General features: G+C 35.8%; 1 protein-coding gene across 6 annotated transcripts in view; it reads right to left on the bottom strand.

Annotated features, from left to right (window-relative positions):
- FLRT2 (fibronectin leucine rich transmembrane protein 2) overlaps positions 1 to 23,899 on the bottom strand; it is a 61,900-nt gene that overhangs the window by 32,025 nt on the left and 5,976 nt on the right. For 3 of the 6 annotated variants that reach the window (XM_067296892.1, XM_013940628.2, XM_067296893.1), the window contains exon 2: positions 16,861 to 16,947. The exons of the other annotated variants lie outside the window; for them this stretch is intronic. The gene's annotated coding sequence lies outside the window, so the exon portion shown is untranslated. The remainder of the gene's footprint in view (positions 1 to 16,860; positions 16,948 to 23,899) is intronic. 6 annotated transcript variants of the gene reach the window in all.

Raw genomic sequence — 23,899 nt, 5'->3', positions numbered from 1 at the left:
CTGTTCTTGGATTCTAGCAGAGTTCTCAAAAGGTAAAAATAGAGCTGGTGTGAAAAGGAGTGACAGAAGTCCAGACAGCTTAGGAAGGCTCGCAGCCTATCATCACCTCCAGGAATAGTGGCATACACCTCCAAGATCGTGCAGAATGGAAGATACAGTATTATTTTCCTGGGTTGAATCAAAGTGATACTTTCTGTCTGTATACTATGGTATGTTAGCGGATAATTGGCTTCTTGGAATGAAATTATCTGGCCTTGTTTGAGCAAAGGCAACATGAAAGAAGATATATTTGAACACCCTTCTAGTATCAAGGATCAGCTCAGTTTTGGAGTGTGCTTTTTCCAGCAAACAGAAATCAAAATGATATTGTAAACTAGATGAGATCTAATTATAACTGGCTGTATATTAAATATTATTCTACAGTTTAAAAGGTCAATCTTTTAGTTTTCCTCTATCCTTTCACACTGTATGTGCACTGAAAGAAAATGAGACGCATTCAGAGGTGAATATATCAGTCCTGGCAATCTAAGCTAATATATCTTACATCAACTTCTGTTCCCTTATCCCACATCTTGCAAGTTAAATCTCATATCAGATCAGACCCCCTATATAAGACTAGAATTTAATGTAAACAAAAAACAAGATTTAATGGAATTATGCCAAGAATACATTTGGCCCAAACTGTATGGAATAGAATTTCTTCCAGTGAATGGGGAAACAGGAACTGAAAATCTAATTGACTCTTATTACTGCGTTATCACCTTTGAATTTAACTATAGACAAATAAATATAAGAAGGTATCATTCCATGCCATGTGGCTGCAGAAATAGAGTTATTAAGTGAAATCACCATCTGAAAGGCAGAAAAGTAGGTAAGTTTAAAACAGTCTGACTCAGTGTGGCTGAGGACTTCTTTATCTCCAATACATGGAATGCAAAACTATTTTGTATACCTAGCAAAGCTGTGGTGAAGGGTAGGGTGTTCATGCAGGGCAAAGAAGAAATGAATAAAAGATTGCATTTACCATGTGCTCTAGAAAAAGGCCAGTTCCTTAAAGAGTTGAAAAGGAAGAATTAAACTCAAGGATTAAGTTAACAGGTAAAAGATTGTTCTCTGAATTAGAGTTGTAATTCTAAGTTAAGAAACTCAGAAATGGTCAGCATTTTTGTGATACATTTTAATTTTTATCTGTGTTGTCTGTTGCCAGCAAGTGAACTCTTCTCTATTTATTCAAGTCACTAACCACACTGTTTTTTCACTCCCCTTTCAGCTGTGGTGAAGTTCATAAGTTGTAAATTGACACTCCAGACAGTCTGATCCTCTAACAAGCCAAGAAACCTTGGTTTACTCTGCCTCCATTCTAGCTGTCTGCTTACTTTGCATTTGGTCACTTCTAGAGTCAGATATATTTCTTTATGAATCAAGAATCAGTAGAGTCAAATGACTAGGAAATGACAAAGACTATTTCACAGTAACAGACGTACCTTAAAGGGGCTAGAAAAAGATTGAGATTTAGGATCCATACAGCAAAAGGAGTTATAATCATCAAAATAAGAGAGTAACCTCTCTCCTGGAACAACTAAAGAGTGGTTCTTCCTCTTTCCCATTAAAATCTGCTATTATTAAAATAAAAACATTGATGTAGAAAGACATTATCAGGAAACGGTGAAGGATGACCTGCTCTTTAAAGACATGGGATCTAATTTTTCTTTCACATAAATTGAAAAATAAAGAAAAATCATCATTAATACCATAATTTTGAAAAAAATAATGAGGGTTCTAACGAAAATCTGAATTTCTGTTTCTTGCTGTTGAGATACAGTAATAAACAAATTTGTTTATGTGCACAATTTTTTCCTTAAAAGCTTTTCCCTTACTTCTAAATCTGATACAAGCTTACCCAGAGGAATGGTATAGAAGGGGTTAAAGACATAATATTAATGCTACATCACACTGAAGTCAGCAATTTATGACAGGATGGTGGGTTCCAGTGCCAGAAGCTATGGCACAGGAGAAAATGTTATTATAACAGCATGATTCTCTACGAAAGCCTGTCATCTTCTGTTTTTGAACCTTTGCTAATGTACTAAGGTGACGTGCCCAGATAGAAAAGGAATGTTTTTCAGCTGTTATGTGGTGGCTATTAATACAGTTACTATTATACGATAATTACGCTGCTACTGCTTGCCATCATTTTAAATTGACAAAGACAAAGGAATCTCTTGAGAAACCATTGTTTCTAAAGGGCCACATCCTTCATTTCTTATTCAGATGAAACTCTTAATAACTTAGCTCAGCATAAGTTTTCTTTTTAAGAATTTTAAGCCCATGAGACCATCCGGGTACAAATATCATACTGTGTCAGACCATGTTCACTTTGACTGGCAGGGCCTAATGTAAGACACAAGCTCCAATTTTTCTCCATTCCTGCTCTCATACTCCTTTTATATTCTTATAACATGTCTAACAATACCATAGTCAGATCCAGCACATGTGTTCAGCAGAAGGAAGACAGAGATGAAATTCTCAAAATTATCACTGGCTTACTGTTATGCCTGACTAATAGCCCTCACAACTCGTAGTGGGTGAATAAATGATTTAGCACTTGTCCCCAGAATTTCCTTTCTCTTTGCTACCACTCATTTACCTTTACTGCAAAGATTTCCACATTTCTTTCAAAATCAAAATGAAAACAGGCAAACAGAAACTTTCTATCTGTTAAAGGGGACTTGTATACAAGGTGTTTGACCAGTTGCACATAATGTTATTTTGGCTAATGATTTCTCACAACATCACGCCCAAGGGCTATACGGCTAGTTTTATGGACACCTTTATATAGTTGTTCTTAGCTTACATATGTGTCCTCCTAGGGAAATTAGCAACAATGTCAGTTCTTGAAAAGAGAATACTGTGTATACTCCACTCATCAAGAAAGAAATCGGAGTCACCAATATGAGTTGATGCACCTTGATCATCCCAGTCACCTGAATCAGTTAGGTCACCTGAGGCACTGGGACACTCAAAGGCATCGAGGTCACTCACAGTCAGTGGAATTTATACAAAAAACATGTAAAGAGAAATATTTACATCACTATATTTGAAATTCCTATATGTCTGTGAAAATAAAGCACTTCTTTAATGTTAAATCAAAGTAGCTGTTAATGTTTTTTATACTAAAATTAAAATGTATCATGCATATATACATTAGTGCTCATATTTGAAGTACTGCTTCAGTAGCTGTAAAACTGGTTATTGTTTGTACCTGCCCCTACATAATTCCTGCTCAAAAATTTTACCACCCACCTTTCACGTACCTTGTTGCTTTCACTCACCCTGATCTGTTTTTCTGCCAAGAACACATGAAGCAAAACTTGAAAATTCACTGGAAAATGCAGAAGTGTAGCTTTATTTTCCTTCTACATAAAAGAGAGAGAGAGAACCCTGTTTCCCTGACTTCATCACAGCTGCAAATGAAAATAGAAGTGACTTTAGATGATGCTGAACAAGATCTCAGCAGAAGAAGTAACTAATCACTGGTCCGAGCACAGAACTGCAACTTGTATGAGCACATGCTGTAGAACCAGAGGAAACATCCTGGGTCAGTGAATCCAATTCCCTGATATCATAAGTAATCATGTCATATAATCCCATTCATCACATTTGAGCTCCATCTTAAAACCCTTTTTATGAATTTGCAGAATAAATATATTCATAGCTAGTTTATATTCATTTGTTCTTTTGCAACCTTGTCCTTTAGTAAAAATAGCTCATCCCCCCACCATTTATTTATAGAAAGCAATCATACTTTTTCTCAGCTTTTATTTTCCTAGGTTAAGACAAGCTCTTTCAGCCCCCTCATGAAAGATAGGTTCTTCTTTCTCTTAATTATCGAAGAAAATGGTCTCTGTACTTGCTTCAGTTCAAACTCATCTGTTTTGAATATGAACAAGAACACTCTCTGTGATCTTCCTTATAAAGTCCTAACCATTCCCACTCTGAAGCATCAAGATTTCATTATCTACTGGAAATAATTTGCTTTATACATTCTAAGACATTTTCCTTCTTTCATTCTCTCTCTTTTCTCCCTCTTTCTTTCTTGCTTTCTCTCTCTCTCATGGCCAAGCCATACAAATAGTTCATAAGTGTTCTGTGGTTGACTCATACACTCAGGTCTCCCTTCCCATTTTGTTAATCAACAATGTAAGTTTATTAGTACCTGATATCTCAATTTATATCACCGAATTTCATCATTCATCTATTACTCCTGTGTCTTATAACTGTCAAACACTTTTCATATATTATTGCAGTCCTCTTCTGGAATGAGAATTTCTCTCAAATTTGTGTCATTGGTTGATTTTATTCGTAATAAACTAAATCCATAAATGAAAATATTAAATATGGTCAGCCACAAAGATAATTCTTGAAGAATTCTGCTAATAATATCCCTTGAGACAAATGGCTCCTTTTTTAGCTCTCTTCCCTTTAGTTGCTTCAGACTTAGCTAACTGATTCTAAGTCTCCCAAGTCTCTAAGTTTCTTTCTCATGCTAAATGAGTAATTTCACCATATCAAATGTTCTCTTGAAGTCCAGATAGCAAAGGTGCACTATATTCTAGAAAACCATTTATGTTATTAAATATTCCTATCAGGTTAGTCTAGCATGACTTCTCCATCTTTAGCTGATGCAAATTGCATTCCATTCCATTTTTCATGTATATTTATATGTATATTTATTTCAAAATGTCTTTAAAATCCTTGAGTATGACCAAGACAAAGCACCAACAACCACCTTAACAAAGATCACTCCTTTTATTCTTCTCCCTCCTTTTCATATGTTCTGTGTGTGCTATTCTCCAATCATGAAGAACGCTTCAGAAGTTACTGTTTCAAATCTTCTAGGTTTCTAGGGTGAAATTTATGTGTCCTTAAGTCTTCCTCTCTTCTCAGATGAGGAATCTTCAATTTTTAAATATATTTTCCTATTAGGTACTCTGTCTTTGCATTTTTCAGTGTCATCTTTACTGAAAACCCAGCAACTGAGTTTAATTCACGATACTGAGACTAATTTAAATTGCTTCGCAGGAATCATAAAAACCTCTCTTCATCTGTTTCCCAACAATAGGGATAACATTCAAAGCAGGGTCGGGAGGTTCAATTTGTTTATACTTATGCTGTGCTTTGGAAATGAAAAGCACTATCTATGGCATCATCATATTGTCAGTAAACAACATTGTAATCTCAAAACCTAAGTGTCAAAATGCTAACCCTGTTGGCACTCTCACAGGTTCTACTGGATGAAAAGCTGTCATATATTTAGGTATTTTCTAGGAATACCACTAGCTGAAATCATTAGAGTCTTCCTTTTTGCTGTTCTGCTGTGATAATAAATTATTATAGTGTTACCCATGTTACAGGCTAATCTTGCAATGGCAAAAACTGCTACCATTTTATTACTCTAGTGTCATAATTCATCAAAGCAAATGAGAAACAGAAACTGCTACACAGGACAAAAATTCTAAAAAGAAATGTACGTGGCATATATAATATTTATATATGTATATATAGAGATATATGTATGTATATATATGAGAAATCTTTATAAAATACAGCTCAGTAATACAGAATAGCAGCTCAGATAAAGGAGCTTTAACCAGTACTAAACCTGGTAATTAGACACTGAGAAGGCTACAAGGTATTAGACAGAATGATAGGATTAGTGCTAAAAACATATAAAAAAGAAGATAATACAAAGTTTTAAACAATTCAGTAAGTTGCAAGATCCAGACTACACATATCAATTGTTTCATACTGAAAATGTATGCTAGACATGTGGGAAGGGAGAATAAGGGCAATTAAGTTCAATCAAAGGCAGTAGCCATCAGAGGCTTCAAGAGGTCTTAAGAACCAAAAGACTAAAGAGAGCCTAAAGTCTAGCTGTCCACCTGCTTGTACAGAAGTTTCTAAGTTTCTGTGTAGCTCTGCCTAAATGATTAATGACTGTCTTATTCACTCACTTACAAGGGTACATATCCTCATAATTGTAAAATATTTTGTTTTTTGTAATGTCTCATTATCTGTACAGATATCTGATACCTGTCCAAACCATAACTTTTTTGGCTTTATGGATATCTTATGGCATTGAATTCAGTAGGATAATTCTTAATTACAGAGAATACAATAATTTTAATAAATATTTGCTGATTTTTTATAGTATTCTTTGTATAGATCCTTGTTCTGATAAAATGAAAAGAGTACTTTGGAATACTTAATTTCTCCCTATCTACATAACAGCCTATGTATTTCAGTATTACCTCCTTTTAGTCAACTCTCTTCTCAGCTAAATATTTGTAATTTGTCTCCTTATAATATTAACTTTTTTTTACAGGTTTCCTTTAAAAAACGCTGGAAACTGTCTTTGCTGTTGGCTTAAATTTTGAAGAATTTGAGGTGTCTAGATTTTGAAGTGATATTTCATACAAAGATCATCTTTCACTGAAGTATCTTAAAGTGTTTTACAGACAGTAGATGACTCATCAAAGAGGCTTTTGGAGGAAATTCTGGGATTCAGAGAGGACCAAAGGTAAAATGACAAGACCAAGTAAGCTCAGTGAGTCAGCAGCAGAGTCAAAAAGAATAAGACCCAGGAGTGAAATCTCAGCTGTCTGAAGCCAACATCTTTCTGCAGAGCCAGAATTTCAGTTCAGTCTCTGTAATATGCTAATCCCTTCTCTAATCACTAAAGCACAATGGTGCTAAGTGGCTCTTCAGTTACTAAACTTTAAAGGTTGTTGTGCTGTTGATGTTGGTGATAGTTTTTGTCCACTAATGTACTTCTACATGATTTGACAAAATCATCATGCATTATAATGCATTATTTTATGCATTATTTCAATAATATAAGCTTAGGCAAGTAGCATGATTTAAAATTTACCCACACTATAATCCCCTTAAATAGTTCCAGCATAGTATCAACTTATTACAGGGAATGAAAATGACAGTATAAAACCAAAATTGAATCAAATAAACTAAAATAAAATCTGTGTAGAAAGCCAGATCTCATTTCTGGCTATTTGCACCAAAGAGCATGATGATAATGTACACTATTTGTGTATCTGACCTAGAAATGCTTTAATAACTTTTGTGCATTTGTAAGGGATTCATACTAATAAGCAATGATAACATTTTCTGTCCTAAATCCTGGAAAACTGTAAAACAAAGCAAATATGAAATGAAACCATTCCATTTTTGTTCAGTCCAGAGAAATTCAAATCCTCCAGCAGATTTAAATCTTCCAGCTTTTGACAGCAAAAAAAGCTGTTGTGGTATTCCCGTAAAAGAACTTTTTTCATTCTTTCTTTTTTCTTTTTATTATACTTGATAAGCTTATCACAAAAATTTGCAGGCACCAAAACTCTTTTAATGTTTTTGCAACAACACTTAAAAATTAGTGAAATCTGAGCCTGGACATCCTCAATACCTTCTTGATAATCTTAATGCTTTTGGCTTTTTTGCAACTCTTCTGAATTTTGCTCAAAGTACTTGAGAAGTATTTGAAATAGAAGGAGTGATGCTTTGATTTAATACTTATATTTTTAACCAATGCAGATGGGCATATTTTCCAATGCAGTTTTACCACTGACATTCAGTCTGGACAGCTACAGTTCTCACATTACTAAGATAATGTTATTGCTATTGATAATATTAAAGAACCTCTGAGTTTGAAGGCAGTGCATAAAACTGCAGATGGCTGCACAAAGGTCATTATTTTTATAGATATAACATTAAAAGTACTGGAAACTCCGTACATACGACTTTGTACTGCTGTATAGTTACCTTCAAAAAGCCAGAAGTGAATTTGACAGGAAGTGTACTTGCAAGAAACATAACACTATATAAACGACACTCTAGTGCAAGCTATGCTTATGGCAATATAAATGTTGATGTTATCAATGCCACCTAAAGTATGCAAGTACAAAATATACCTCCCTACATTGTGTGCAAAGTAGCAGTTTATGTCTGTGAGGCATTACTTCTTCTGCAAGAAGATTTATTTTAAAATGATTTATGGCATTTAAGTCCATCAACAAGGAAAAGAAACTTGAAGAGGTACATAATGGTAGTTAGACTGTAATTGGAAAAGAAAGCAAAATTGGATGCGTGCAGAATTCAATAACATAAGTGATCATAGTATCTTCTCAGAGATTTTAAGTGTTGGCTGCAACATGTGTACATCTTTTGTGTGAACATGGCTTCCTGAAGTGAATGGAAATTTGGGCATTTGTAAGAGTTTAGCTAATTGGGCCTATGGATATTAGATTTGGAATAAATACATAACAAATCTTATGAATAGGCATCTGGACAAAAGCTCTGTCAGCAGTCAATAGACTCCTGTTGCTATTTCACTGCCATATGTCCCCATTATCTTCTCAATTACTTACCCACAGCTCCAATTGAAGACAATGATATTGCAGCCCAAGCATTCTTTTTCAATGGATAAGTTATGAATTCTATGGTAAGATTCAGTCCTGGTCATTTCCTTTCTGCTATGCCAAATGACCAAACTCAGTTAACTAATTAATCTACAGAGTCAGGAAAGTTCCCTTATGCCAGCTGCACCAGCCCCTATCACTGCAGGCATCTTTCCAACACTAATCCATCAGTGCTTTGGCAAAGCTGGTTTTATTTCTGCCTAGAACTGAGACTGTGTAATAGATCTTGCTCTTAGGAAAACGCCCTGATGTTCTGCTTAGTTGAAACAATGAGTAAAAGAGGAAAGATGTCATTCTAACAATTGAGACAAATATCATGATTTCCAGTTTCTCAGAGAATACTCAGCAAGTTTCTCTGATTTCTATATGATTATCCAGAGGCAAACACTTTTAAAAATAAAAACTCATGTTAGGAACTGTGAAGAATTCAAGATTGAATTTTACATGAAGTCTATATGGCAAAATATACATACAAGTCTTGGCACCTAGTTCTACAAACTCTTTCTTATTTTATTTTTACATGTTGTTTGCTGGCAGATGCTAACATCCAGTATTGACGCTAAATTATACAAAAAACTTTTATGTGCTAGCTGAGATTCCAAGTGTCTTTAATAGTATTTTTTGTCTGACTTGGGGTGTATGCTTCTCTCAGTATGCATGCTCCATCAGTGCACTGTGCAGGAAGGAAAGAATATACCCTTGCCAGGTAGCTTGTAAGGCCTTGCAGTAGACTTAAAACTAGTAAGCACATTATAAGTTCAGGGTTTATATGTGGTCTTCTGTTGGATGGATGCTACTTTGCACGAGAAAAAAGCATTAAGTGCTCATAAACATATTAAAACTTTAACAGCTACCCAATGATGTGTTTGAGTGAAGTCCTAATAAGGAACACAAGATATAATTTGTGGTCACACAGGTCCAAAAGGAACACAGGAAAGGTACTTAGAAGATGTAATCCTGCTCTTTTTATGTTAGTGAGAAATACATCTATTGATTTTGCTGAGGGTCAAAGCATCACCTAGGGATCCAGGATCTTCAGTCACTTATATCAAACAGAGAATTACATGGTTGCTCTCAGCTATTTTGGTGCTATTAGCTATTCAAGTGTCTAAAGGTGGACTATATTCAAATTAATCAATTGCGTATGACAATGGGCTAGTATTAAATTTCTCTTTTCCATTCCAATCAAAATGTTTTGAGGAAGAAAATAAATAATTCTGAATCATTTTAAATATTTTGTTTCATCAAATGACATGTTTTGTTTTGATTTTTTTTTAAATTTAAATTACTCCAGAATTTTCAACCAACCATGTGCATACCGCCAAAGAGAAAATTCATGATCTTGTGCTAAATCTAAGAGGAATGGCTTTGTCATTAATATCGGACATTTTCTTTAACCTTCGCTAATCTAGAAATCAGCTAGTCTCGCTGACCATTTGTTCCTTAGTTCAAATCTTAAACTAGTATAACTCATCATTACATAATTGAAACCAAAAAAATTATCTCAGTACAGACCAACTGAGGAGCAGACCTATGTGTTCATATTACAGAGCATATATTCTAGCATCAAACTGAATCACACTGGGCTCCTGGGTTACCCATTTCTCCTGTGTATACTCAATACACTAATTATCAGATCACCTAGTTAGCTGCCATAGTTTCAGGGCACTGGTATCACACCCACTATTATTTTCTTGCCAGGAATTACTTCAGAAGAGGAAGTTTCAGACCTCAGATTTTCTAAAGAAGATATATAAGAGAAATTGCTCAGAGGAGGCTCAGATTGCTGAAATTATTCCAATAAACATTCTTCATTTGGGAAATTAATTTAGGAAGTTTTAGTACAGAAAGTGACAAGTTGTGTAATTCAAGGAAACCAAGACACTGAAGACACATGAAAAGGCAATCCTTTGAAAATAAGTTTTAATTCCTCCCACGTCTTTAGAAGGAAAGTGCTTCTGACAGTCTACATCTTGCTACTGTTACATTTAATAATTCATATCAACATTTACTGAGGGAGATTGGTCTTTGCTTTAATTCTCATTGTATGCCAGCCAACCCGCCGCCCATTTTGTGACTTTTATTACTTGTTGCTGATATTTGGTAGACTGTGCAGGTAATACTGCTACAATTAGAAAGAAGTTGGTATGAGAAAATTTGATCTTCAGAAAGGGCTTGTATTTCAGACTGGCTCAGATTTATACTTTAGAATATATTTTTTAATTCAGATCTTTCTCACTCAAAAACTAGCAACACAATGGATGTTGCTTCTTGTTTCTTCCACTGGAGATAGCTACAAGTCATATCTGTCTGTTTAAATATATGTGGAGACCTTGCAAAACGGTTGTTATGTTCAACACCAAACGACTTTGACTGGAATCAAAAGTATGCAAAGTCCTGCAGAACTGGGCCTCAGCTGTGGAAAGGGGATGGTTTCTCAAAATTATTTTTGTTCAGACTGGAAATAGAAGGAGCCAATATCATATACAGCATAAAATGGAGGCCTGTACTTCACAAGAATAGTAACCTAGTCACTAGTGGTGTTTTAGTGAAAAATCAAAGCAACTTCTAATGTTTTAGCATGAATGACTGCAAAATGAGTATAGCTGCATCATTCTTAAGCTTTGGGGGAAAAAAATCAGTCTTATGTATTGGTAAATTCAAGTCAATGGAGTAAATTCTGCTCAGGAGCAATAGTCTATAACCACCAAAATCATCATGAGAAAATATTCCTCATTTACATTGCTACAATGGAGAGCAAAACTCTTGAGAAAACAACCATGGCACCCTCTAGTTAACTAAAGATTATGTAAGTTCTACTGATCGCGTGCATACAGCTCTTTCTGTGGAAAGTGATACATATATATATAGATAAAACATGTAATAGTAATAATAATAGTTCCTTTGTTACAGTAATCTTTAAATTATTGTTGTGCCTTCTGAACAGTCTCACAATATCCTGCTGCTATGTACTCCAAATTTCCCTTTGGTTTGTATGTGGAAAAATTCCAGACAGTGAAGTTCTACTTTCCCAGACACAGATACTTTATTAGGAATTATCTGATTATTGTAACAGTTTTAATGCTTGCACTTGGGCTGGAAGTAGTTTTTCTGGATTTACTTTTATTATTCTCCTGGGGCCCACACACTCAACTGGCAGAATGACCACATGTCGAGCACATGTAGGAGTTTCTCTACAGGTTGGCATGCTAACCACCACAATAAGTCAAGAAAATTGATGCAGATAATGTGATATTTTTTGCTGCTTACAAGATACCAATTCTTTTTCACCTTTTATTTTAAAAAGTAGAGGGTAATTTTTAATTTCCCTATTATTTAGTATTTTAATGAAAATATAACACACTTAAAAATTGAATTCTTAGACATTCCTTTTGGACTAAATGTTCTAGCTTTGATTCTGTTTCCAAAAATGTTGTGGATTTCTGCACTTGCTTTTTAAGTTCAATTATGGATGTGGAAGGGTGCAGAAATAAGCAGCTTTTTATATAGTTTGCAATTTGTTTTACCAATGCATTGATATCCATGTACTGATGCATAAACCATCAGCACCCTCCACTTCCGGCTTTTCATACAGTTCTGCAAATGCACTGCATTTCTGATTTTTTATAGTTCTAACTGCATTTTGCAGTGAGGCTGTCTGATGTAAAGTAATTCATCCTCTTTCTGCTTTACCCCACGGATGAAGATTTGAAACAAGGGGTAAATCACTTCAGCTTTAGCTGTGTAGATCTAAAATAATTCCAGTTTTCAGAAGAATGACTCCTGATTTATACTAGAGAAAATCTATGGTGGAACTGTGACTAGTCACACACTAGTTTTTTGCTCTTTGAGCTCATATTATTCCATTTCCCTTATTGGAAGTGGTGCTTCATGAAAAGACTTAAATAGTACAAAATTGTCAGAAAGATCCTCTTCTGTTACAGGAAGGTAATATGTGTTCACATGATTTTATTTCCAAGGTTGCAAGGCATATAAGAGAAAGAAATAAGAATCCCTGTGTGATTGTCAGCAACTGTACAACACAGACAGACACAGACACACACTCACTCTCTCACACACACACACACACACACACACACACACACGCACAACAAGTGGAATCCTCCTACTGAAAATTGCCTGAAAACCAAGCAATATTCCAGGCTGATGAATTCAACTTTTATAATTACCTGGGAGAAAAGAACAAGAGCAAAGGGAAGGGGAGATTTGGTTCTTGTCAGCTCTAAACTCATTTCGACACAGTGCAAAAAGATAGCTTTGTACCTATATCCATTAGTGAACCTGTAGGCTCCTTCCTGAAGTAGCTCCTGCAGATAAGAGATGTTGAAAAAGATAGAATCATAGGTCCATGAAAGTACAACCTTTTAATCTTGGTGGGAAGACCTAGGTTTCAACATATCTAGGGACTGAAATGTTAGATGTTAAGATACTAGTTAGAAAGAGAGAGAGCAAGAGAGGGAGAGAGATACTGTATATTACATTATAAAAGAACGATCCAATGGGAGTTCCTTTTGCGACACTGTGATTTGCTCCCAGAATATGCAGAAAAATTCATGTCATTTTTCTAATTACTTATCTAGATTGTTCATGTGTATGAAGTCAGTGGAGTTATAAATATGATCCATAAGGTCATAAATAATCATGGGTACAAAACTCTGCCTTCTCTCACCTTCAGAGAGGAATTTTAAGCTTTGTAATTCTGACTGACCAGGTCTCCTGTTGCATATATTAATAATTCTCTGCATGAAATAAAGTCCTTTGATACTATCAAACACTACAGAATTCTATTGTAAAGACATCTTACACTAAAGTTTTAAAGATTGACATTAGGCAACTATAGCGATGAGCAGAATATAAGATCGAATAGAATAGAATAGAACAGAACAGAACAGAATGTGGCCCATTATTAATCAGATTGTTTTATGTCTGGTTGCAAAACACCATACTAGTTTCTATAAAGGAAACAATGACTTCAGAATTGATACATTTATTCTTAGCCACTAACAGCTTCTAGGGTACCACTGAAACTTGTGCTGGCAAAAGACAGTCAAATCACTTATTAAAACAGAACACTAGTTACCAGTCATCAATGCTACCCCTACTTTTCTTCCCACCTCTGTTCTGAGGCAACAGTGTAAAGTCTCACTGTATATTTAAGAACTAAATATTCACCGACAAAGCAGCAGTACTCAATTATCTCCAGTAACATTAAAGCAATTTGCTCACACTGTTGGTATCTTACTTAGCCAACACCAGGATCAAAATATGGACACCTATAGGCTTAGTTGAACTAAAAAAGTGGCAAACTGATAGAGGCCATCTGTCATTATTCTCCCCATGCCTGTAGTAGAGAGTTCCTGTAGCAAGAGAAAGTATTTAATTCACTAAAACTTATTAGTTAAAATTTAATGCAAGTGCCAAATGTCTAGAGTTGCATCGATAAAAATGTTATGCCTGTAGTCTTCTGACACAAGCAGATGAAGGTTAGGCTGGTAAATTTTTCAGAGTCTTATTACATGCCCATATGATCACATGCACATGAAAAGCAAGATTCATTAGATACAGCAATGGTGGAAAGCCTGAAAAATGTCATGGAAAATGTGTCAGTTGAAAATGGTATAGCAATTGCTATGAGATGGATATAAAAAATATGAATTGAAATATAAATAGACACATCAGTAAATTATATAACCCCATTTCACATATGCACTTGAAACTCCGAACTACCTAGTAACTAAAGCAGTGCTGTAAACTTGACCTTGACAATCTTAGGCACAAGCATACAATTATTCCACTTTTTAAATCAAGAAAAGAATATTTACTTCATGTAAGAGATTTGAAGAGTAGGGTTGTCTATTAATTCAGAGGAAACTAGGGCACAGAAAGCCCAGTATCAGCTTCCAGACTACAATCCCTTCCCCTTATCGCTGAAGAAGGAAGGCTAGCCTTACAGCTATGGCACAAGCAAGTTTTCTGTCTTATGTCATTCAGGTGCGGCAGGGTGGTCTAGCCCTGTTTTACACAAGCACTTCACATCTAATATCAAGCAGCTCTCCGAATCTGCTTGTGTGGCAGTGCTCTTGATCAAGTGCTGTTATTAACTCTCTGCTCTTCCTACCTCTTCTTTGCCTTGTTTCTTTTTATGTCAAAAAAACTAGTGCAGAGGTTGTTTCTGACTGTGTTTTTTACAAGGGCTTTACAGTGTAACTTAGGCTCAGTTCTGTTTTACAGGAAATAAGAACAGACGAAAAAGAGAACATGGAGGTGAAAGAGTAGTTCATCCTCTTTACCTAATAAATCTTTTCCACTTCTGACAAGGACTGGAAGAATGAGGCTCAGTTAATAGTGGTGGGTTTACTTGAGTCCACCATTCATTTCATATAGATCACCATAGACTATGTCTGGATTTCAAATAGAAACAGAAAGGTTTTGTTTTCAGTGGGAGAAACCCTGTGTCATCCCGTCCTCTCTTAAAGCTTTAAAAATATTGCACTTTTTTTTTTTTTAATTTGTCTTAGACTGTGTTAGGGAAGTTGGATCAGAAACTGTAATAACATTCCTGAGAACAGAGAGAAATGATGACAAGTAAGAAATAATTCAGGGTATTCTTTTAGTTTCCCCTTGCACTTCATTTCTTCGGAATATCTAACAGAAGACTTGCAAAGCTGACAAAATATGAGTTTCCCCCAAATCCATAAAAATGATTACTTAAAAGATGTTTTCAGGTGAAGTTTAGTGCTTGTGAAAATGGAAGACAGAAAACAATGAGTGAAACATAGTACACAAGTCCCCCGGGGCAGTTCTGTCAATACAGTTCAGTCCCACACCTGTCCTGAAACTATTCACAGAGCTAATCTATGCGGTAGTTATTCCCATGTGGGCAACTATCCATGAGAGGCTTGACTGAGACCAGCCAAATTCATTTGACTTGTGTTTTATTACTCACAGGAAGTTTGATCTGAAAGAACGAAGGGCTAACTTGTTAACTCTCTCAGTGCCATCTTCCCTCTGTTTTTTTTCTTCTCTTTTGCAGCTATGGTAACCGAATTCTAGTCAGACACTTTGCCAGACTTTCCTCAAGATTACCTTGCAGCAAGTATATCAAGTAGAGTTACATATTGTTCCAAGTGTTATCACTACCAGAACACTTGCGGAGAATGCAGAAATCATACAAAAGTTGCACACTCTGACAAAGCAAGGACATTTATCCCCAGTATAACCTTCCCCATGAAGGATCAGTTTCCTTCATTTTCAGCGCCCGTACTTGGGGCTGATGATGATCATGGGCATTTAGCGTGCCTGGGAGGGGAGAAACGCAGACCCTCCCGCATGCCTGCACACACACAGAGTTTGTGTGACCTCTGCCAGTTCAGTCCTTTGCTGTGCACTGCTTTCTGTCACCTCGTTGCTTTTAGAATTCAGTGTTGAACTCTGTCCTGCCTCCAGCTGCAAGGGGAGAGAACACACTGCGAGCGCAGCCCGTAATGTAGAATTTGATCAATGTCTGACCTACCCAGTGATTTAATCAACAGGACAGCATGAATGCTCTAATGACACAGGAGCAACATCACAACTCTGTATGTTGCAGTGCATGATGATCATTTCCTGCAGCATGTTACTTAAAAGCAGGAAAATAATGACACACTTCAGTGCCATTTGCCCCCACCGTATTGTCCCCTCGTTTTCCTCTAATTCAGTCTTTTGTTATACAGTAGAAGTTCTTTCAAATGAGAGGTCTAATGGCAATAGAAATCCAGGCAACATAAAAGCTGCCAGGACCTATATTATATATTTTAAATAACAAATAATATTCATTATACCCCTTTGATTTATCTATATAAAGTAGACTTTCTGTGTATATACCGATGCCTAAGAGGAACATTTGAGACTAGTTACCTCACTAATAGATATCTCCATCCCATCTTTACTCTATATACCACTTTTTTCTTAAGGTTAACATGCACAGTTTCTAAGGTCACGAAAATGAGGACATGGAATAATACTATGAGGAAATGCAAATTCAACGAACCTGTCTCACCAAACCACCAGGACTCTGTTCTGCAGTTAATACACTCTGAGATAGCATTAACTCTGCCTAATAAATCTCATGTGCTTTTTCCACAACAGAAAAAACTGGGGGAACTTCACAGATCTTTTTCTCCCCTCTCAGCTCTGCCTGGATTTTACATACCCCTACTTCTCCCTTCTGTGGCAGTCAACACTCTCCCTCTCTGATTAATAATCATTTAGATTATTAAAACTGTGATCATTAGGAAATTCTGATTTCCTGTTGCACTGGAAGTTATTTACCTTTGCATTTTATTCAGTCTGGAGAATTTTGATTGCTCACCTTCATCCAGTTTTTGCCCACTTATTTTCTAGTCACTTTCTCCTTCCTGCTTTTATCCTACCTCTGCACAGTGTTGCAATATTTGGTCTGAAAAAAACAATATGGGAAATATTTAAAAGAAAATAAAAGCTTCCTTCACAATTATTACTTATCTTAGTTTTGATAATATCTTTAGGATACTTGGTGTCCTAAATGCATCTGGCGTTATAGTCATAACAAAATGAACTTCAGCTTTAAATAAGAATCCTTCTTAGTTGAAGAACTAACTAAAAATTCTGACTTGGCCTGTGCTGCTGTGTGTATTTAAAAAATAAAGAGAGAGAGAGAAGTATGTTACTACCTGAACATAAATATATGTCAATAAAAGTACCCTAGATGGTGGAAGGAAGTATAGATTTTATAGTAAGGCTACTACTCCTTGCATTTTTTCACTTCTATTTGCAGGAGATACTCTTTTAGCACAGCACTGAAGGAGTTAAAAAGAATGCCTTTCTGCTGAGCGTGGTTATCATTCAACACAAGACAATTTACAGGGCTGTACTCAAGTACCCCTCCCCAAGATCTCCAAATAATTCTTCACAAGACCTAAGTAGCCGGTGAACAGAGACTGATGTCATCTGAAATTTAAATATGTTTATTCTCTTAGTGCTTAAAGAGGATTATCTTTCTGCAGTGAGTTGACTAGACTGTAGGATGTTTTCTCTTGGTCAGCACATGTATAACCAGACAATCATTCGGCAGCTTGTAAAATATGATTGCATATAAGATATTGATGGCCTGAGGGAAGTTCTGAATATCAGAGGCTCATAATTAGAATACCAATGCATTTGATCCAACAGAGTTTCCATCAATGTCACAGAGATGAGTGGTTATGAATTTCAGAGTCATCTCTGCCCATACAGACTGATTTATTCACTTTAAACTCTGCACAAATGAAGGGCAAAGAACTAAAGCCAAACCGTTCTGCCTAGAGAACTCCTTATCTTTAGATGGGCTTCTGAAATTTATAATCCTCCCCCCCGCCCAGGGTTCAAGATCAAGCTCTTCAGTTGGTAGCTCATGACCTATTTATGCTTATGCCATCCATCCACTTTCAGTCATTGGGTCCTCTTATCTGTAAATCCAGTCACGACACGTAGGATGTATGGATCTGCTGATAAGAAATTTTTGCAGGGAAGAGAATCTGGGTAGATCAACAGTTCTGTTGCCAGAGCTGCTGGCAGCAACTCTAACATCTCATTTATTCCAGATTTATAAAGGTCCACTGTGCTGATCTGAGGATAGAGCTGAGTGTTTGACTTGTGTTATAATATACTATCTAGTTGAAAACTGTATTACGTACTAAATATTAAGTTAGACAGATACTGATCAGATTATCCAGTCTGGGATAGAAGACAACCATCTTGTTGGCACTGAGATCTCAATAGCTCCTGTTCTGTGCTGCTTTTTATAAAACTAAAAATTAGTACACTAGTGTAGAGACACAGATCCAGCACCTTATAACCAGCACTCAAAAAAGATACAAATCCAATTGCATCATTCTTTTCAAAACTCTAGTGAACACAGCACTACTTGTGCAAATAGTAATCTATTAACTGTGAGGGAAAAGAAGTACAGGAGAAAGGCAAATAGCTTTAAAAAAGCTAATATACTATTTCCATTTCAAAATTCTACAGTATCACTGTAGAATTGCCCTGTCATCTATTATATATATATAAAAAAAGGAAGGTGCTAAATAATTAGTCTGAAAAATCAGAAGGAAATAGTTTGCTAAGTGATCCTTTGCCACTCAGATTCTCTCAGAAAGCTCTTTTAGATTTTGCTTATGAGTTGTGTCCTTGCATGTGTGTATGTGCACATTTAGCATTCTGAATATGCAATACCAAATGCATATAAAAGAGATTTTGATAGGGCACAACATGGATAAAGCAGTTAGAGTGACCTTACTGTCAGATGCTCTGCCACACAGGCTTAGGCATCTCTAGGCAATGAGGGGACTTGGCTCTGTCTGTGGCATTCAAAGTACACATTTTAAAAAGAGAGATGTCCATTGTGCTGCTTTATTGCCTAGGCATTTCCAAAGCTGTAATAGTAGACACTTCTCTCTGAGTAAAGACTGTTATTCTGTTGCACAACACAGCAAAAGGAAAAGGTTGTGAAATTAATTTTGTCAAACAGTTAAAGTAATTTCTCAAATGAAAAAAGACTTCTACTGGCAAGATGCATTTTACAATTTACTGCTGAACTGCAGCAAGAAGAAGCTCTTCACTGAGCAGTATGGCATAGGGCCAGAATGAGCTATTTCAGAAATCACTGTTGGGCATATACCAATTTGATACACAGGATTTAGCAATACAGTTGGGAATGATGCTGTGTGTATGTGTGTATGTGTTCATGTTCTGTTAAATTTTAACAGTTTCTAACCATATACTCATCTTCAGCATAAGGCAACTTGTTTTTAGACAGCTAAATTTGTTTTAAAGAGAGAGAAATGTATCAGGCTGGACAACAGAACTATTCAGGTTTTTTTGTTTACTTATGATTTTGTGATGGAAATTAATTTTCTATGGGTTGTTCAAAGGACAAAATGTTTCAGACAAAAACTTTAAAAACATTTAAAGCAAGAATGAACATTTTATGAGGAATATACTAGAGAGGTGATTGTGAACTGTTGGTGAGCCTTGTATCTTTTCCACCTCCAGATTCTCTGGTTCAATGAATAATGTGGGTGCTAACAGTAATGGATCAGTACAGCATGATGCAATATGTATGTAGAACATTAACATATTAAATCGGAGTCCTCCAATCATCTGATTCACAGTAAATGTTTCAGGTATTGAAGTGATAAAGCTTCAGATTTTTTTAGATACCTATAATTTATTATGAAATAAACAGCAAGCTTTCAACTGATATGGCTTAAGAAGGAATGTTTAGTCTAAGAGAGTTTGTAACTAACTCCAAACCTAAGTGGTTAAAGATAAGAGTAAGCTAAATCTAGATCAGTCAATGGGGTGGCCTGTGAAACAAGACAAACAAGCTTGCTAAATGGGGTACATTAAGCTTGATGCAAATCTTTCAACGACACTGGAAGCACCACCTAGAAAAAAGCTTCCTAGATCACAAATGAAATTATAAGGTAATACAAAGAATATTTCTTCATTTAGAGACATTTCACATTGTTTCAACTAATGTTTCAGCCATGCAACAGCTCACTAAAACCATCTCACCAAAAATATAATTCATAAAGCGTTACACAGATCTGATGTGTAGTCTACACATAGGTTTTGTAGCAATATAACTATGTAAACTGTGTCCATGACAAACATGTATGCTGCTACAACCCTAAAACGGATGTAGTTGTAATCACTTAAATGTGACTTCTACCTATATAGCTTGTTTTCACACGCACACATGAAGAAACTACTAATGTAAGCATATATACATTAGTATAACCAGAGACACACTGATGGGGTTGTATCATCTTCAGTTACAGCTAAATGACATCACTCTGGGGTATTCAAATTATTACTCACATGAGTAATCCCTAAACATGAGAGGAGTTCCTGTGAAATTAACTTGCCAGTGAAAGAGAGAAGAACAGAGTCCGTAATCAAATAAATTAATTTTAAAAGCAGTCTTTCATCTGTGAAGTTCTGTTTAGCAAGCATAGGTAGATTTGCTACAGATTCTTTCCATCAGCCCTGGGAGCAATCCCTCTTGGGAGCACCTCAGTTTTTTACTCAGTTTAGAAACTTCCAAGAGAATGAAGAAAAATATATGGTTTTCTTCTGGTTTGATTTGATTTTCAATTCACTAACAAAAAAAAATGTGATAATTCTTTAATGAAAATAAATGATGCAATAGCAGAGCATGTTTTGAAGGGTCTGTGATTACCTATAAATTCATAGTTACCTGTACATGTTTCACATACACGGATTATATATACTACATATATGAAATGCATTTCTTCAGAACTGTGTATAAAATCTCTTGTTCAGTCAGTAAAGTTTCTGATGGTTTAAAGAAATAAATTATTTCTTGTTGTACTCCTTAACGGTGGCATTGTGAACGCCATACACATTTGAGAACAGTTCTGTTACTACTTTTCTTTTTCTTTGCAGGAAAAGTATGTAGGAAATCTCAAGAGAAGGAAATGTTTGCAATTCTGAACAAAGCAGCTTGTCATTGGTGATCCTATGCCTGCAGTTTGACCGTGGTTTAGTCCTTGGTGACCTCTGTGGAGACTGGGATGAAGACATCACTGATGACTCCCAGAAGTGCTCAGCCAGGCACAGCTGTGTCCTTTCCTCTCTTCCCTGTGATGCACCTTGGCCAGCTCTTACAGAACCGCTCAGTGTGGTGACAGCTACTTGCGTGACTATATGGTGTAGGACTGGACCTACCATTACGAAAAGCTTTTCTCTCTAGTTTAACTTTCCCTATTGGTTTTGATTAAGCAGTGGCAAGAGCTGCCAGTAGGAACTGGGAGTGACACTGCTGTAGAGCACACAGTGATTTCTGTTCTGAAAAGGAGCTGATGATGCTTTCTCTTCACAGCTCTGGCCTTTCCAGCTTTTAATGGGTCATGTAGTATTTCTGTACAGTTTATAATATTTACTATGAGAGAAGAGTCTAGCATCAGTCTGCCTAGATGGTGCCGAACATGGAAGTTGCTGTACATGATGGTTAACTGCTAATGAATCAGCAGGATGAAATTATAAAATCTTTTGCCCTAATCCTGTAATTATCCCTCATGATCCCTGACATTAAACAAATTTTGTCGGAATAGTATAGTTTGGGATGAACTCAGTCATAGTGAGCATATTTTCAGGAAGGAGATGATTTAATGTCTATATGATTTTGTATTTTGCAGATAATTAAATTACCCATGACAACTCGGCTATAATAAGGTACTTTGACCAAAGAGCAGAACTCCTTCCCCTCCATCCAAATGGTTTCACTGATACTTTCACAAATAAATGACAATAAAAGGAACTAAATGCCCTCTTCTGTAATCTCTGGCTCAAGATCTGTCCCCACCTGGCTGGGGTTTGTAAAATCAGACTGCAGAGCATGACAGGAATCTCTATAGATTATTGTCCCAGCTACATTTCAGACTGATTCTTTTGCTTTGATTTTTTGTGACTGCAGTCATTAACCCATAACTGTCACAGAAAATTACCATGTTAATATACCAGGTGAATAGCTAGCCAGTGATTAATAATTATGAAAGTGGCCTTCTGACTTGAAAGTCATACCAGAATATTTTCGGTGACCTTTAATACTCTGCTTCATAAGAGCCAGATCCTGCAAAACGCTGATCAGTTCCTGTCAGAGGCAAGTCACGTTTCGCTTGGGGCCAAAATAAAATCACCACTTTGCAAGACCCAGCCTACAAATGATCTGATCCTGTACATCAAAAGCCTATTAAGTTTTGTCAAGAAGGACCGAAGAATCTGTTTCAGTGATGGTATACCTTTGAATAAGGAACAATTCTAGAGGCTGCATGACTTTATAAATGCAGCCTCACTTTAAATTATGTTAGAGAAGGTTTCTTTTAAAATAATAAATTAATTAATAAAGCAGTCACAGCTTGAGGTAAAATATACAGGAGATTGTTCCTAGGTAGAGCTGGGAGCCTAAGATTTCTTTTTAAAAGAGTTATCTTACGGATCTCTTTATGCATCATTAAGCTTTCAGGAATGCTGAACAGAACATGATGGATTTGTTTTAAAATGTTGCTAGTATTTAGTTTTGATTCAGTTCAAAGGGACATGCCAGAAGAAGGAATCAAAGAGGAAAAAAAGACTGTTAGCTGTGTAAAACACCAATAAGAAAAGAAAGGTATAATCAGGTTCTAACAATTTACACCAGTGGCTGAAAATATCAGATTAAATTGTATTATTCCTGGGACATATTGTTTGATGTGACTAGAATAAAATTTGTTAAGTAGAGAATAGTTTTTATTTCAAATGCTTGTTTCCTGGGTATTACCTATGGATTAAGGTTTGGGTTTGTTTTGAATAAATGAATAAAATATCTTTGTTAAGAAACATTTTAATGACTATTTTTTGTGGTTATTTTTCTTTAAAAGAAGTCAATTACTTGAAAGGAGTAGGTTACACATAGCTCTAGGGAACTAAATCTTGTATCTTCAGTGCACATTAAATTAGCCTTCTTCTATATAATATACTTTTCTATTTTTTAAAGACAAATAAAATACAAATATTTGTTTTACTAGAAGAAAAGAAAATGCAATTTTTAAACCTTTGAGGTAAGTTCCGGTTCTTTTGGTTTCTTGAGGAAATAAATAAATAACATTGACAGAAAGGCTCCTGAAAAGACTGCCCAAAGGGGAGGGAAGAAAACACCTAAAAACACCATATTACCAAGTGCTAAGGGAATCAGCTACAATCTGGGAAATGTCAGACAATGGTATTCACCTACACAAAATTATTGCTGATCAAGTCCTCAACTGCCATTTACAATCACTAACTAAAACATGGAATATAGCTGTGGATATAAACAAGAGACAAATTAGTATTGGGAAGCTGGGTTTAATAATCCCCTAAAAGAGACCATCTGTTTATAAAGACCCCCTTTTCCTTGATGTCTGACATGTATTCCTAATACAGACAAAGCTGGATTTTTTTCTACATTTTTTAAACACCCTGCTACTATAAAGTCTACTTATAGTATATCTGGTCTGAGTGTTTGTCTCAAGTTTCAGTTATTATGTAAGCACTCAGGGGCAATAAAATTTCGCATACAGTCAGCCAGCTTTAGAGTAAGTATTAAACCATCAGACGAACATAAATGCACTTCTTTGATTACTGATGTTCAATAGCACTGGATACTTTTTATTTTTCTGGGGTTTTTTTTTTGTTGTTGTTGGTTTTTTTTGCAAATGTTCATTGTATTATCTGTGTTTCCTAGAATAGTTATCTGACATTAGAGTTCAAGTTCTTGATGCATATTTGGAACTACTGTTCAGTTTTCTTTCTTTCCTTTTTAAATTGCTAAGAAATCACGTTGTCCA

Source organism: Apteryx mantelli, chromosome 4, assembly GCF_036417845.1.
Source record: "Apteryx mantelli isolate bAptMan1 chromosome 4, bAptMan1.hap1, whole genome shotgun sequence".
Classification (NCBI taxonomy): domain Eukaryota; kingdom Metazoa; phylum Chordata; class Aves; order Apterygiformes; family Apterygidae; genus Apteryx; species Apteryx mantelli.
This window is presented reverse-complemented; position numbering and strand designations above follow the sequence as displayed.